The following is a 16,252-nucleotide window of genomic DNA, read 5'->3' as shown; positions in this document are numbered from 1 at the left end:
CTGCAAATATCTCCTAAACACCTCGATGCTTCCACAGGTATGTCATCTGGACCAACGGCCTACCATTCTTTATCCTCTTCATAGCTGTTCTTACTTCCTCCTTGCTAATCCATTGCACTTCCTGATTCAATATCTCTCCACTTTATTCAGCCTACTCACTCTCTTATTCTCTTCATTCATCATCATCTCAAAGTACTCTTTTCATCTTCTCAACACACTCTCCTCACTTGTGTGTATGTTTCCATCTTTATCCTTTAGCACCCTAACCTGCTGCACACTTTTCCCTATTTAGTCTCTCTGTCTAGCCAATCGGTACAGGTCCTTTTCTCTCTTCTTAGTGTCCAACCTCTCATGCAACTCATCATACACCTTTTCTTTAGCCTTCACCACCTCTCTCTACACCTTACACCTTATTTCCTTGTACTCCTGCTTCTTTCTGCATCTCTCTGATTATCCCACTAATTCTTTGCCAACCTCTTCCTCTGTATACTCTCCTGTATATCCCCATTCCACCACCAGATTTCCTTTTAATCTTTCCTTTGTGCAAATGTCACGCCAAGTATCCTTCTTGCTGTCACACTTACTACTTCTGCTTTAGTTGCCTACCTGTCTGGTAACTCTTCACTACCACCCAGTGTCTGTCTTACCTCCTCCCTAAACTCAACCCTGCAGTCTTTCTTTTTCAGCTTTCACCATTTGATCCTTGGCCCTGCCCTCACTCTCCTCCTCTTCTTGATCTCCAACATCATCCTACTGACAGCCATCCTATGCTGCCTAACTACTCTTTCCCATGCCACCATTTTGTATTCTACAATCTCCTTTAGATTGACCCTCCTGCATAGGATATGATCTACCTGTGTACATCTTCCTCCACTCTTGTACATCACCCTGTGTTCCTCCCTCTTCTGAAAATACATATTAACCACAGGCATGCTCATCCTTTTTGCAAAATCCACTACCATCTCACCTTCTGCATACCTCTCCTTGGCACCATACCTACCCATCACCTCCTCTATTCCCTTCACCAGAATGTCCATTGATATTCTGCTCCAATCACCACTCTCTCTCCCTTGGGTGCACTGTCCATCACTTCATCCAACTCACTCCAGAAATCTTCTTTCTCATCCATCACACACCAAACTTGAAGGGCATATGCACTAACAACATTCATCATCACACCTTCAATTTCCAGCTTCATAATCATTACTCTGTCTGACACTCTTTTCACTTCCAAAACACTCTGGACATATTGTTCCTTCAGAAAAACCCCTACCCCATTTCTCCTCCCATCCACACCATAATAGAACAACTTAAATCCACCTCTGATTCACCTGGCCTTACTCCCCTTCCATTTAGTCTCTTGAATGCACAATATATCAACCTTCCTTCTGTACATCCTTACCAGTCATACTGCCAGCATTCAAAGTTCCTACCCTCACTTCCACTCTCTTTACCTTCCTTCTGTCCTCCTGCCTCTGGACCTTCCCTGTCTTCTTCTCCTTCTTCGACCAACAGTAGCCTGATTTCTGCCAGCACCCTGTTGGATGACAGTACTGTTGGCTGGCATTGTTAACCAGGCCCTCAACCGATCCGGTATGAAAATCTGTATTGTTGTGATATATTGATCTGGCGAAATTTTGCACTGGATGCCCTTCCTGACGTAACCCACTCCATTTATCCGGGCTTGGGACTGGCACAAAGAAACAGACTGGTTTGTGTATTCCCTGTGACTGGGTTTGTAATGTTTATAATGAGCCTCATAAAATAGAAAATTAGCACATACTATATTTAAATAGGAGGTGATTTTTTTTTTTCTTATAATAATCAAGCTTGTTATGTATTTAATATTGCTTATGTTACACCTGTGTTATGTTTTTAAATTAATGTGGTACAGATCAATAAAAGAAATAATTGTCCAGGAAGGTCTTGATACTGGCAATTTAATATGCTTAGCTTTAGAACAGAGTTCACAATGGGTAAGCATATCTAAGTAGTTTTTTCAGTAACAACTACACAACTCTAAAACATTTTCCTTTCGTTTACTTTTTACTAAGCTTGTTATTTTAAAAATATATACTTATATTCAAATACTACAGTATGAATTATTCTCAATCAGAAAACCATAACAACTAATTAAAGTTATTTATTTATAGCAAGTTATAGAAGTTTTTTATCTCCTTATTTTGGTTCTTAAAGACTTACTTGTTAGTTTAATTGGCAACTTTAAATTTGCCCAGCGTCATGGTGAGACATCTAGGATTAGTACCTGCCTTAACTTTCTAATACTGCCAGGATTGGCTTTGGCGTCTTGAGAGTTTACACTCTGAGTACCCTGAAAAATGGACATTTAGAGTTCTGACATCTAGCCATTCATGTCAATAAGGAATACAGTTTAGTAGCACCAGTACAATCAATTGAAAAGAAATACTGGAGAGAAAGTTGTAAGAATGGACAAGCATTATGGAAGATAGAGGATTGAAGATAAATATGATGAAGCCAGAATATATGAGGCTTAATCGTGATCAGATGTGATGGTGTGAGTTGGCTTCACGTTCCCCCTTCCCTTTGGGAGCCTCTTTAACCCGCCACCATCAATAATCATAACGAAGATCAGCTAAACACATGCATCTACACCACAGACCACTTATCACATAATGATTCAGAAGTTAGCCTGCAGGTAGAGCTATTGAAAACAGAGGATACATTTAAATATCCAGGATCAGTGGTAGCCTGAGATGGAAAACTAGATACAGAGATAAAACATAGAGAGCAGTATGGATGGAATAATTGGAAGAAGGTATCAGGAGTAGAGTGTGATCAAAGAATTAAGGTGAAGGTTAACGGTAAGGTTTTAAAAACAGTGGTAGAACCAGCAATGATGTGGTGTATAGAGTTGAGAAATGGAGAGCAGGAGAAGAAGTTAAATGTGGCGGAAATGAGAATGCTGAGATGAATGTGTGGAGTTACAAAAAAGAACAGAATAAGAAATAAGACAATCCGATGTTCAATGAAAGTGGTAGAAATATCTAAGAAAGCACAGAAAGGTAGGTTGAAGTGGTATGGACATGTGATGAAGAGAGACAATGAATATGTGGGCAAAAGAGTGATGGGAATGGAAGTACATGAGAAGAAAAAACAAGGGAGTCCAAAGTAGAGGTGGATGGATAAAGTACAAGAAGATTTGAAGGAAAAGGGCTTGACTGGAGAGGAGGTGAAGGATTGAACAGTTTGGAGAAGGATGATCAAGCACATCAACCCCACATAGAAGTGGGAAATGAAGAAGAAGAAGAAGCCACAGTATAATCAAACTACTGTAAATAGCAGGAACTACTGAAACTATTAAAAAAGGAGACGATTAAAAACCTGGAGAATATAGGCACTGTCTTCAGAAATGATGAGGTCTCATGACTTAATTTAGGAAGAGAGTACCAAAGAGAAGAAGGAACAAAGCTGTGTAAGCAATTGCATGGGGTCTTGTAATAGATTTTGAAATTCAAAGGAAGACTCAGAACGTATCAGTTTTATAACAGGTGTATATAACGTAAGCAATGGACAGGGACATTCCCAAAATCCTTTTCCTTGAGGGATAAAACCAAGTAACAAAGCACAAAGGTCTAGTTTGTCAGCCTCATATTGTTTCATAATTATTGTGCAGCAGTTTTTATTGCAGCTGTGTTATTATTATGTAATGATAATCACAAGATATCATTATTATGATAGGGGATATTAATGCTAAAGAAGGTCAACAAAGAGGTGGTTATTTCGTCAGGGCAGTTGGATTAGGAAACAAAACTAAGAGAGATTCATAAAATGATGTCATTTAAATAACCAGATAGTGACAGATGGTTTAAGCAGATTGTTGACTTGAAGAAGTCTAGACAATTGGTAACTCAATTAAATAGACTACATTACAAACAAATGTTTCAGAAATGCCATGTCACAGTCATATCCAGGTGCGGACCATAAGAGTGATCATTTTACAGTGATAAACGAGCTGTTGGCCAAACTAAAGCTTCTAAAGAAGCTTAAGGGTAATATGAAATTAAACCAACTTGACAGTGAATAACAGGTTAGATGCTTTGGTAGTGGAGAACATATAAATTTGGTTGTAGTTTAAAAAGGCAGTGGTGGATGTGTCTAATGAAGCAATGGCAAAACCAAGAAAAATGAAGAGGAAGAAAACTTGGTTGACAAGTGATGTTATGGATTTTATGAAGTAAAACAAAAAAAATAAAATAATCGCACCAAAGAACAGTGCCAAATGTAAAACACTGAGCAAAGATATCTAGCAAAAATGTAGAGAAGTGAAAATTAATCGAAACTGAAAAACTCTGCCAAAGTGTAAATTCTAGTACATCTACTAGGTGTTTGAAGGAGAAGCTGGACTGATACTCATGGCAAAGGATAAGTTACTGGCTAGGTGGTCTGAATACATTGCTGACTAGTGGAAGAAAGCAATAATTCCTAAAAATATACAAAAGCCACTGAATATAAAATTGTAAGTCAAAGAAGCAGTGGGGAGAATGAAAAGAACAAGGCCTAAGGAAATCAGATGCCATTGCTTCAGAAATAATTAGAATACTTTGGATTGGAAATGCTGACATATTTCCTAAGGAAAGAAAAGCTTGAATTCCTTGCAATTACAGGGAAAATTTAAATGAAAGAAAAACTGGGTTTGGCAGAAAATGACATTCATGAGTTAGATCAAGGGATGCATAGGTAAAATCTTTGAGGAGCTTATCAGAAATCCTCAGTATAGAGTCAGAAAGAAGACCATGACGCTAACATATTTGTGGTGCTCTTTAAGCAAAATTGAGTTTAGCATTCATTACACCTCCCGTTGAAGAGATGCTTCATCAGGGGATGGAACTAACCTTTTGGCCTTGTCAATCCACTGGCCATCTACACAAATGAAGAACAGTTGTTGTACAAACAGGACAATTTCATTTCAGAGGTTGAAACTCAGGAATGTTCCTTTGAATTTTTCCATCAGCCTTGCAATTAACTTGTACATCAGGGAATGATCCTGCATTTTGTTTTCTCACAGTGGTGCTGTAGCTGCGGTGGATGGGGCAACTTTCTTCCCTTTAGATATTTGTCAAATAATTCTAACTTCAAGCAGAAGACTTAAACAAGTTCCTACATGTATGCATTGGCCTTATTCTTGCCTTCAAATTGTAAACTGAGCTGATTTATGCAATTATGTCACACAAATAATGAGCAAATGCCATTCCTTTGCTGTCATTTAGAAAATTCAGAAAGGTGTTGGCCTATTGACTTTGCCTGCTGAATGAAAATAAGAACACTGCGTTCAACACATATCCCTTGCTAAATCAGTACACATCATTATGCAGCAACACTTTGTGATGCTCAGCTAACATTTCCTCCAGCAGGGTTCTGGAGAGGTGATGTTGCAGATTGAAACTCTTTAAAATGAAGCATACAAGCCTCATCTTTTTATCCATGACATCTTTCCTTTTCCCATACATAAAAGACTAACACTAGATGAGGCATTCAATGTCATTTTCCAAGCCATTTGCATTCATAAACAAAAAGTGCCATTGCGGCTGGAATAAATTTACATCAGCAACTGGAAATTAAACATTATTTTTTTATTTCATATTTGACATTTTCTTGTTTATTTATTTGAATTGTTTTTGCAGTTATTCTTGTTATTATTTATCACTTATGTGTTATTATCTTTGTAGTTCTTTTGAGACCTCTTATTAGTTATGTAAGAGCCATTTGCTAGTTATTTAGGTTATGTCAAGTAGACAGAAGTATTTGCTTAGTTACGTTAAATGTTGGCCTATAAAAAAAGTGCATAGTCTAAGAGGGGTTCTTAGAACCCCACAAGTTGAACTGAATTGGTATATTCTAATTGTTTCTTGTCCCTCCAACCATAGATTAGTCTCAGTTAGTGATCTGCCTTGCCATAAGTAAGGCATTGAGGGCACACGGTTTCACAACATGCTCTGTTGTATGTGCAGCGGCGTACATATAAAACGTACTGAAGGTGAAGTAAAGCATCTTTTAGTATAAAAAACAACTGAAGTTTAACAAGAAAAGTCTAAGTTTAGAGAAGAGACATTTTGTTCCCATTTGTTTTTCTTTTTATTCTACGGGTGTAACAACCTTTTTTCTTTATTGTTGTGTGGACTGTTTACTTTGATTTTTCACTAAACCTTTTAAAATGAACTTTTGGACTGAGAGATTTCTTTTGGCATGTTTTTGACCCATGCTTGATCCTGCCTTACCTATTAGCAGCTACAAGTTATATAATAATAAGTAATAAGACATGCAATATGTCCTATGTCCTGTTTTGACTCTTTCAATTTTATTCCTATATACAGTATGTGGAACATAAATATTGAAGGAAGCATACAGAAGATTTATGAATTGTGTGAAAACAGCGGGAAAATAGGTTATAGGAATCCTGATTTTGTTAGTATACAAAAACAATGCAAAATATGCATATTTTTTTACTTTTCATAATATTTTTTTCCAGATATTCCTAGAAAAGTACATTATACATTATGTAGCATCGCAATTACTAATCAGTTCTCTCCACTGATTCAATAATATTGGTCATTTTAGATCTTAAGTACTTGATTGTCTAACTTACTGGGTAATATTGTCATGTAACCAGTAGTCTTGCTGGGCCATGCGTGATTCTCAAATGAGAATACATGTCTGAGGACAACTCATCAAAAAGTTTATGGTAAATAGCAGTGAACTCCTCCACTGAAAAGTCTCCACCGACAGGGCATCTTCTTAAAACACCTGTCCCCCGTTTCTCCAGTCCATGCACGTTAAATCGCTGGGGTTTCCGGGTGAGAACAAAAGAAACTGAACAAAAGACCTGACACTGAAAGAAAATGAAAAGTTATAATTGTTGTTATCAATGCAGGAGTTCCGTACATGGTAACAGAAGCTTTGCTTTTTGCACATTGTAATGAGCACTGTGACAGGAGAGACAGACAGACATGTATGTAGACCACTGCAGGCATTTAGCTCCATGCATTTAAGAAGTGCTTCTATCTGCTATACCTTTCTGTCATTTTGGCTACTGCATCACTATATGGCAAAACATCAGGAAACAGAGTTTAGATAAGTGTTGTTGTCCATGTATTTATGACAGGTTAAAATTCTGCAGCTATATTCTGGTATGACATGTTAAGCATTTTCAAATAGACATTAATGTTAACTTCCTTTAGTTATCTGTTTAGACGTGCTGGCAGAAGCTGGATATTGTATAGCTTTGTCCTTACTTATACAGGTGTCTTTAGGCAGATTTACTGATCTGAGTGTTTAGAGTGCTGAAATCTGCATCTCCTGTGGCTTTTTGTTATCAACTCTCTTAACAGCAGTACTTTTCACTTCCTTTTGATAGGGAGTGTCACATCATTTACTTTTAATGCATTTTTGCAATTCATATTTTCACGAACTTAGATGCCAATTCATTCAACCTTACATTGACTCCAACATTATTATCCTAACTGAATCACAGAGCATGCACACAGTACTTGTGACAATGTTCATTCACTTTTACACAAGTCCATAGAGGCCTTTGAATGCCAAAGTATAATCTGATATTACAAAAAGAGTTTTCCCTTGCAACAGGTTATGTTTCTTTTTTTACACCTACAATGTTCTCTCTGCAAACACAATAATATTTATATGTTTATTTGTTGTTTTGTTTTTTTGGAGACTTTTACTGTAGACTATTTAGTGCAATCAGAGGCTGGCTATCTGTCAGTTCTGATTTACAGGTGTACCACTGCTCTTTACAGTTCAAAGTTACTGCCCCAAATTCTTACCTGCATTTACTAATCAACATGCAAACATTTCACAAATCTCTGCACCACAATTAGTGACTTATGCTGCATATTAATATCTGGTATTTATTTTTACTTTGAAATGTATTGTTTTTTTTGTCATTGCTGGGTCTTCACTGTAACTTGTACTTGTATTTTTTAATATTTCTTCACAAGTGGGAAGAACAACAAATATTTTTTATTGTGCTATAAGGTATATTGACAGTAAATTAAATTGAACTGAACCTGAAGCTGTTATATTTTGCAATTGCTGACCCATCCAAACCATACAATATAAATATGCTTGGCAAAATCTAGTTGAAGTTTTAATCACAGGAGTATTGAAGCAGTTCTTCTCTACCTTTCTGTCTGCTCTTCCTATCAGGAGTGATCTACAATAATGCCATTACACACACATAAACCAAACCAAATTACCTTCCCATTCAGGGAACAGCTAAAGAAGAAAGATTTTCTCATTTCAGCATTGCTTTATTTAAAAAGATAAGCACATTATTATTACTGCCTGTGTGATTCCACCCTGTGTGGCCCTTGAACAAGGCCCTTAACCTATAATTCCTTGGCATGACGTTAACCTGCATCCAGCAGGAAGACCCGCTTGCAGGGAAAACTTGGCACTCAAGCCACCATAAAAAAATCTCATACTGTTCCATTCCATTCAAACTAGTGTTGTGCTGAGGTGTCACCTGTTGCATGGCTTCACTTGGGTCCTAATTTGGGATCCTGAGTTGGGTGCAGCAACACACTGTATCAATGCACGTTCCCAACCTCTACCTACCTCTAAATACTCTTATAAAAAATTACAATGTGGTTTTTGATCATTACATACTGAAAGATGTCTATATAGAAAAGCCATGTTTCCACAGCACACTTATATAGCACCTAATCTTCAACATTACTAATACATTCAAACATGTTGGCTCTTATTTTTTCAGCTCCTGCAGAAGTAGACTAGCTAGGAATTGAGAATCACTTTTACATTCTCTAATAAAGCATTTACCCTGCAGTATGTGCTATACACAATAAAAAGCATTGATTCTAATAAAAAAAAATACACTTGGATAGACCTAATGTGTTTTTGCAATGCATATTGACATTTTTAATATATATTTCAGTATTCTTATAGTTAAGACCTTGTAGAATTTGAATCGATTTGAAGCGTATGGTAAGAGTTTTATAGTAATGCTTAAATGTGTGAAAAATCCCATTGGAAAACTATAGACGCGAAAGAATAGACCCACCTACCCTGCTGAATGATAATTTAACAATCAAGCTTAGATGAGAGAGGTGACCATCTACTGTATTGTACTGTAAATGGCTCATAAAGCAGCATGGAAGATCACTGTTGGCAGTTACTCTAAACAAGAAAGGGCAGCACCTTCCTGTGTTTCCTTCCTATGCTTTAAGGGCTGTTACTGTAGAGCAAGTTCTCAGGTTCAGTCGTGGAGACCCCTGTGACTGCAGATTTTTGTCCCAACCAATTTTGCAATCAGTGAGTTATTTTATATTTAATTAATCTCATTATTTAATTAGCCACTGTTCTTTTCATTCTTATTTTGCATTCAGAAAAGTGCAATACTATGAGGTTTATGTATACTTAAAAGAAACAAGTATTTTTGCTATATCTTTCAATGTTTGACTCTGTGTTGTCATTTTCTTTTTAGTTCACTTTTTCTTAGATGTTCTTTGCACTTTTAATTGTATCTGACTACTGACAATGATGAGATGAGCAGACACCATTGCAAACACTGAATGTTAATAGGAAGATATTTCACTATTACCCAAGTATGTGCTTGTTAGTAAATAGTAGCTTGAATAATCAGAATATTAAAAAAATTAAAAAACAAAAATAATGAATTCTTATATCAATCTAACATGATTCTTGCTTAATTCTGTAAATATTTACCCTATCCAGTTTGTAATTATTGGCTTGATACCAAAAAAGGAACATAAATTGGGAATTAACAGCTTTCTTAATTAAGATTGGAGTCTAATTAAAACCAGAAGCTGGATGGGATGAAAATCTGCAAAGAGCCCTGGGACTGAACTTGAGAACTACTGCTTTGAATTTACCTTTGGATTAGAACACCTCCTTTTTATTCATTTCACTCCCTGTCAGACAGTACGTGGTCTACCACCTAAACACTGACACTCTGTGCTTGCTCATGCAAATGAGTTTCAAGTACTAGAGAGATGTACTAGGTATACAGTACTTTAATTTAAGTTTAATTTTTTTTTTAACATGTGGCTAGAAATCAACATTCCCTAAACTTAAAGAAACGACTGAAGTTTAAAAACAAGTGTTTAAAGTTTCATCATTTTAGTCTTTGAAGAATTAAATTATTGCCTTAATTTGAAATGATAGGAACCCTACAGCACTTTGGCATCCATACACTTTATCTGCCTTAATATGTAAAGCCACATTGTCATCTGTAAGTCTTTATTCTAAGGCAGTGGCTTTAGTGTGAAGTGAATTTAGAAAAGCACAGAAGTGCAAATTTTACATTTATAAGACTTTTGGCAATATTTTCATTTTTGCTGCACTTTTATATGCTTAACCCTTTTTTTCACACTGATTTCCCTTTTTCTGTGTATTTTTCCCCTTATTTTTATACTAATAATGACAATTAACATTGAGCAAAGCTGTGCAGACACTTGGACCAACAACATTGAATGCCCACAGACTACAACTACTCTACCGTCAGACTCACTAACATGTGTCATTAGTAGATAATGAACTAAATAACCTGAACACCTGAAAAAGTAGAATAAAAGTAGGATGTAAATATCATAAACCAAGTTAAAAAACACTAAATTATTACCATCTAACATTCATAAATGCTTTACATACTCTAATAAAAATTTGGTCACTCAAGTCTGTGCACCTTTGGGATACATGAATAGAACCAGATTATCAGGAGAAATATGTGCTTATAAAAGGAGAGAAATCCACAGGATGTGTCTAGACTAGGATTCAGTCCCAGAACAGACTAATTCACCTGATGACTTTGTATTTGAGATATTAAAAGACTGAGCAACAATGTTAGGGTAGTAGACTGAACTGGGTCCCAAAACCTAACCAGAGCACCCTGTTACATATACAATTAGTGCCTAGTGTTGCTAATTAGACTAGCCAATTAGAAGCCAGTTTCTCTCCCTAATAATGATTGTACTATAAACTTTTAGATTTACGTTTTAGAGCCATTGGAAGCACATAGGTAGCTAACAGGCTCAGAAATAAGCTGATGTGATATTGCTTATACAAAACAGCACTCCTTAATGGTAGTATAAAATGTTCAGTATTGTGCTCGATGGGTTTGTCTGAAGGCAATATTTTGTGCTGGCAATTGTATTTACTCTTTGTCTGAAAGGAAACAATCACTGTTAAGTATAAAACCTGTGCTCATTTAATATTAAATTGATTTTACTCTGGCATAATGTATTATTCATAACTGCATTTTTCTCAGTCTTTTGGTATTTTGTTTACATAAATGCTATTGTGTTGTGATTGGAAATGAAGAGCATCTATTTTTAATATCAGCTGACGAAAACTATGGAGGGAAGAAAAATGGCTGTTTGTGCAGATTTGTAGCAAGGCCCCTCATCCTTGTGTACTATAAAACATGTTATCTATATATTTTTTTTGGATTTATACTTTTCAGTTTACTTGATAACAATATGCCACTTCAAGAAGCTAATATGTAAAAAATGTATTTATATATACATATACAGTCATATGAAAAAGTTTGGGAACTCTTCTCAGCCTGCATAATAATTTACTTCACTTTCAACAAAAAAGATAACAGTGGTATGTCTTTCATTTCCTAGGAACATCTGAGTACTGGGGTGTTTTCCGAACAAAGATTTTTAGTGAAGCAGTATTTAGTTGTATGAAATTAAATCAAATGTGAAAAACTGGCTGTGCAAAAATTTGGGTCCTCTTGTAATTTTGCTGATTTGAATGCCTGTAACTGCTCAGTACTGATTACTTGTAACACCAAATTGGTTGGATTAGCTCGTTAAGCCTTGAACTTCATAGACAGGTGTGTCCAATCATGAGAAAAGGTATTTAAGATGGTCAATTGCAAGTTGTGCTTCTGTTTGACTCTCCTCTGAAGAGTGACAGCATGGGATCCTCAAAGCAACTCTCAAAAGATCTGAAAAGAAAGATTGTTCAGTATCATGGTTTAGGGGAAGGCTACAAAAAGCTATCTCGGAGGTTTAAACTGTCAGTTTCAACTGTAATGAATGTAATCAGGAAATGGAAGGCCACAGGCACAGCTGCTGTTAAACCAGGGTCTGGCAGGCCAAGAAAAATACAGGAGCGGCATATGCGCAGGATTGTGAGAATGGTTACAAACAACCCACAGATCACCTCTAAAGACCTCCAAGAATATTTTGCTGCAGATGGTGTATCTGTATATCGTTCTACAATTCAGCGCAATTTGCACAAAGAACATCTGTATGGCAGGGTGATTAGAAAGAAGCCCTTGCTGCACTCACGCCACAAACAGAGTTGCTTGTTGTATGCAAATGCTAATTTAGACAAGCCAGATTCATTTTGCAACAAAGTGCTTTGGACTGATGAGACAAAAATTGAGTTGTCTGGTCTTAACAAAAAGCGCTTTGCATGGTGTAAGAAGAACACCGCTTTCCAAGAAAAACACCTGCTACCTACTGTCAAATTTGGTGGAGGTTCCATCATCATGTGGGACTGTGTGGCTAGTTCAGGGACTGGGGCTCGAGGGTCGGATGAATTTAACCCAATATCAACAAATTCTTCAGGATAATGTTCAAGCATCAGTCACAAGGTTGAAGTTGCGCAGGGGTTGGATATTCCAACAAGACAATGACCCAAAACACAGTTCAAAATCTACAAAGGCATTCATGCAGAGGGAGAAGTACAATGTCCTGGAATGGCCGTCACAGTCCCCTGACTTGAATATCATCGACAATCTATGGGATGATTTGAAGCAGGCTGTCCATGCTCAGCAGCCATTAAATTTAACTGTACTGGAGAGATTTTGTAAGGAAGAATGGTCAAAAATACCTCCATCCAGAATCCAGACACTCATCAAAGGCTATAGGAGGCGTGTGGAGGCTGTTATATTTGCAAAAGGAGGCTCAACTAAGTATTGATGTAATATCTCTGTTGGGGTGCCCAAATTTATGCACCTGTCTAATTTTGTTATGATGCATATTGCATATTTTCTATTAATCCAATAAACTGAATGTCACTGCTGAAATACTACTGTTTCCATAAGGCATGTCATATATTAAAAGGAAGTTGCTACTTTGAAAGCTCAGCCAATGATAAACAAATATCCAAAGAATTAAGAGGGGTTCCCAGGGGTTGTATATAAGCTACATGTGGTCATCGTGACAAAAAACAACTCAAAGACTCCCTAGCAGTTTTACTATATTTGTGAACTTGGAGAGGCATGAACTAACTCTTAAGAATTACCCTAGAGCTGAGGACGTTGGCGCACCAGTGCTTGCTGCTCCACTGGCTTTTGTAAGAAGATACAGGCGATATCATATCTGTATTGCTGGCATATAAATCCTATTAATCTTTGTCTCAAGAAAATGCCTCCAGATAGAAAATGTCCTCTGTTGCTGAGGTGTTTCACTTGCATGTTGTTAAGCCACGGCGTTTGCTTCCTTTCAACATTGCATCCCTTCATCTGTGTCACGACTATTTCTAGGTGTTCTGCCATTTTATAGTTACTAATCAATATTTCTGAATGGGTTGGAACCTTTGACCACAAATACAATGGCAAAAGAAAAGCTGTAAAGCCAGTTGTAGGACAAACAGAAACTGAACAATTGCTTGAATCAAGCGATAGTGATGCCAATGTGAATTAATCATCAGACATTGACTTCTTCTTCTTCTTCTTTCAGCTACTCCCATTAGGGGTTGCCACAGCGGATCATCTTATTCCATATCTTTCTGTCCTCTGCATCTTGTTCTGTCCTCTCTCACCACATCCGTAAACCTTCTCTTAGGCCTTCCTCTTTTCCTCTTCCCTGGCAGCTCTATCCTTAGCATCCTTCTCCCAATATACCCAGTATCTCTCCTCTGCACATGTCCAAACCAACACAATCTCACCTCTCTGACTTTGTCTCCCAACCGTCCAACTTGCGCTGACCCTCTAATGTACTCATTCTAATCTTATCCATCCTCGTCACGTCCATTGCAAATGTTAACATCTTTAACTCTGCTACCTCTAGCTTTGTCTCCAGCTTTCTAGTCACTGTCTCCAACCCATATAACATAGCTGGTCTCACTACCATCCCGTAGACCTTCCCTTTCACTCTTGCTGATACCTGTCTGTCACAAATTACTCCTGACACTCTTCTCCACCCATTTCACCCTGCCTGTACTCTCTTTTTCACCTCTCTTCCACAATCCCCATTACACTATACTGCTGATTCCAAGTATTTAAACTCATCCACCTTCGCCAACTCTACTCCTTGCATCCTCACCGGTCCACTGACCTCCCTCTCATTTACACACATGTATTCTGTCTTGTTCCTACTGACCTTCATTCCTCTCCTCTCTAGAGCATATCTCCACCTCTCCTGGGTCTCCTCAACCTGCTCCCTACTATCGCTACAGATCACAATGTCATCAGCAAACATCATAGTCCACAGGGACTCTTGTCTAATCTCGTCTATCAACCTATCCATCACCATTGCAAATAAGAAAGGGCTCAGAGCCGATCCCTGATGTAATCCCACCTCCACCTTGAATGCATCCGTCACTCCTACCGCAGACCTTACCACTGTCACACTTCCCTCGTACATATCCTGTACAACTTTTACGTACTTCTCTGCCACTCCCGACTTCTTCATGCAATACCACAGCTCCTCTCAAGGCACACTGTCATATACTTTCTCCAGGTCCACAAAGACGCAATGCAAATCCTTCTGGCCTTCTCTATACTTCTCCATCAACATCCTCAGAGCAAAAATTGCATCTGTGGTGCTCTTTCTTGGCATGAAACCATACTGCTGCTCACTAATCATCACCTCACTTCTTAACCTAGCTTCCACTACTCTTTCTCAAAACTTCATGCTGTGGCTCATCAAGTTTTTCCTCCTGTAGTTATCACAGTCCTGCACATCCCCCTTATTCTTAAATATCGGCACCAGTACACTTCTCCACTCCTCAGGCATCCTCTCACTTTCCAAGATTCCATCAAATAATCTGTTTAAAAAGTCCACTGCCTTCTCTCCTAAACACCTCCATGCTTCCACAGGTATGTCATCTGGACCAACAGCCTTTCCATTCTTCATCCTCTTCATAGCTGTCCTTACTTCCTCTTTGCTAATCTGTTGCACTTCCTGATTCACTATCTCCACATCATCCAACATCTTCTCTCTCTCGTTTTCTTCATTCATCAGCCTCTCAAAGTACTCTTTCCATCAGTTCAACACACTCTCTTCACTTGTGAGTACGTTTCCATCTTTATCCTTTATCACCCTAACCTGCTGCACATCTTTCCCAGCTCGGTCCCATCACACATTGAAACAGACAGTGCAACTGGCACTGTCCAAGTTTCAGTGATATTTGTGTTTGGTGTCTACTTCATACTACTGCTGACAAGCCTGTGCCTACTTGTTGCTCTTTCATAAGTAACCCTATTATAAAGATGTCTGTTGATCATAATAATTGATGAGCGAACCCTGATGAATTTGTTTTGCCTCAAATTCGGCAAAATCTTGGAAATGTTTGCGAACTTTGCTGCATTCCACAAGATGCATTGAAGTCAATAGGGAAGGAGCATCTGAACAGGTTTAAAGTGGATAATAATGGTGCAATGATTTTTTAAGTATTCCTAAAGAGCTAGCAAAATGTCTGCTAACTATGCTGGACCAATTATTGTGGCCAAATATGTGATCTGAGCTATGAGGCAGCAGATCTAAGCACCACAGCACCTTGGCTCAGACAACAAGATTTAGATGGAACAAATGGGAAAGGGTAGTTGCTAGGTATTTGTAGTGGAGAAGGGCTAAGTGAGTTTTTCATGGGATGATTGTGCATTTTAGTGTATTTTTGTGGGGCAAATATAAAGTCACATTTTAAATAATAGCACTGTGCTCCTCTGTGGTGATGTGAATATTGGCAATAAACAGAATTGACTTTACTGGTGAACAACAGATTACATACAGAAGCGGTACAGGACACTTTAAGGGGCAATAATCCTTATTTTTCACCCTCAAAAAAACATTTAAACCCCCAAAACACTCTTTTTTTTTAGTTTTGCATTTTGAAATTGCAAAATCGCTTGCAAACTTAAATTTTTCCGCAAATCAAAACTTTCCCGTTGCGCTCATCAATACTCACAATGTGTTAACTTACTGAGTTGTGATTCAGGTACTTGAGATTAGAGCAGCAAGTGGGGGGAAACTAA

General features: G+C 37.7%; 1 protein-coding gene across 2 annotated transcripts in view; it reads left to right on the top strand.

Annotated features, from left to right (window-relative positions):
* The first annotated feature begins 9,250 nt into the window (after positions 1-9,250).
* The window catches only part of LOC114655114 (cortexin-3), an 85,521-nt gene continuing 78,519 nt past the window's right edge, over positions 9,251-16,252 (top strand). The window contains exon 1 of one of the 2 annotated variants that reach the window (XM_028805993.2): positions 9,251-9,327. The gene's annotated coding sequence lies outside the window, so the exon portion shown is untranslated. The remainder of the gene's footprint in view (positions 9,328-16,252) is intronic. The other variant, XM_028805992.2, reaches the window with a different exon arrangement.

This window comes from Erpetoichthys calabaricus, chromosome 7 (genome assembly GCF_900747795.2).
Source record: "Erpetoichthys calabaricus chromosome 7, fErpCal1.3, whole genome shotgun sequence".
NCBI lineage: Eukaryota > Metazoa > Chordata > Cladistia > Polypteriformes > Polypteridae > Erpetoichthys > Erpetoichthys calabaricus.
This window is presented reverse-complemented; position numbering and strand designations above follow the sequence as displayed.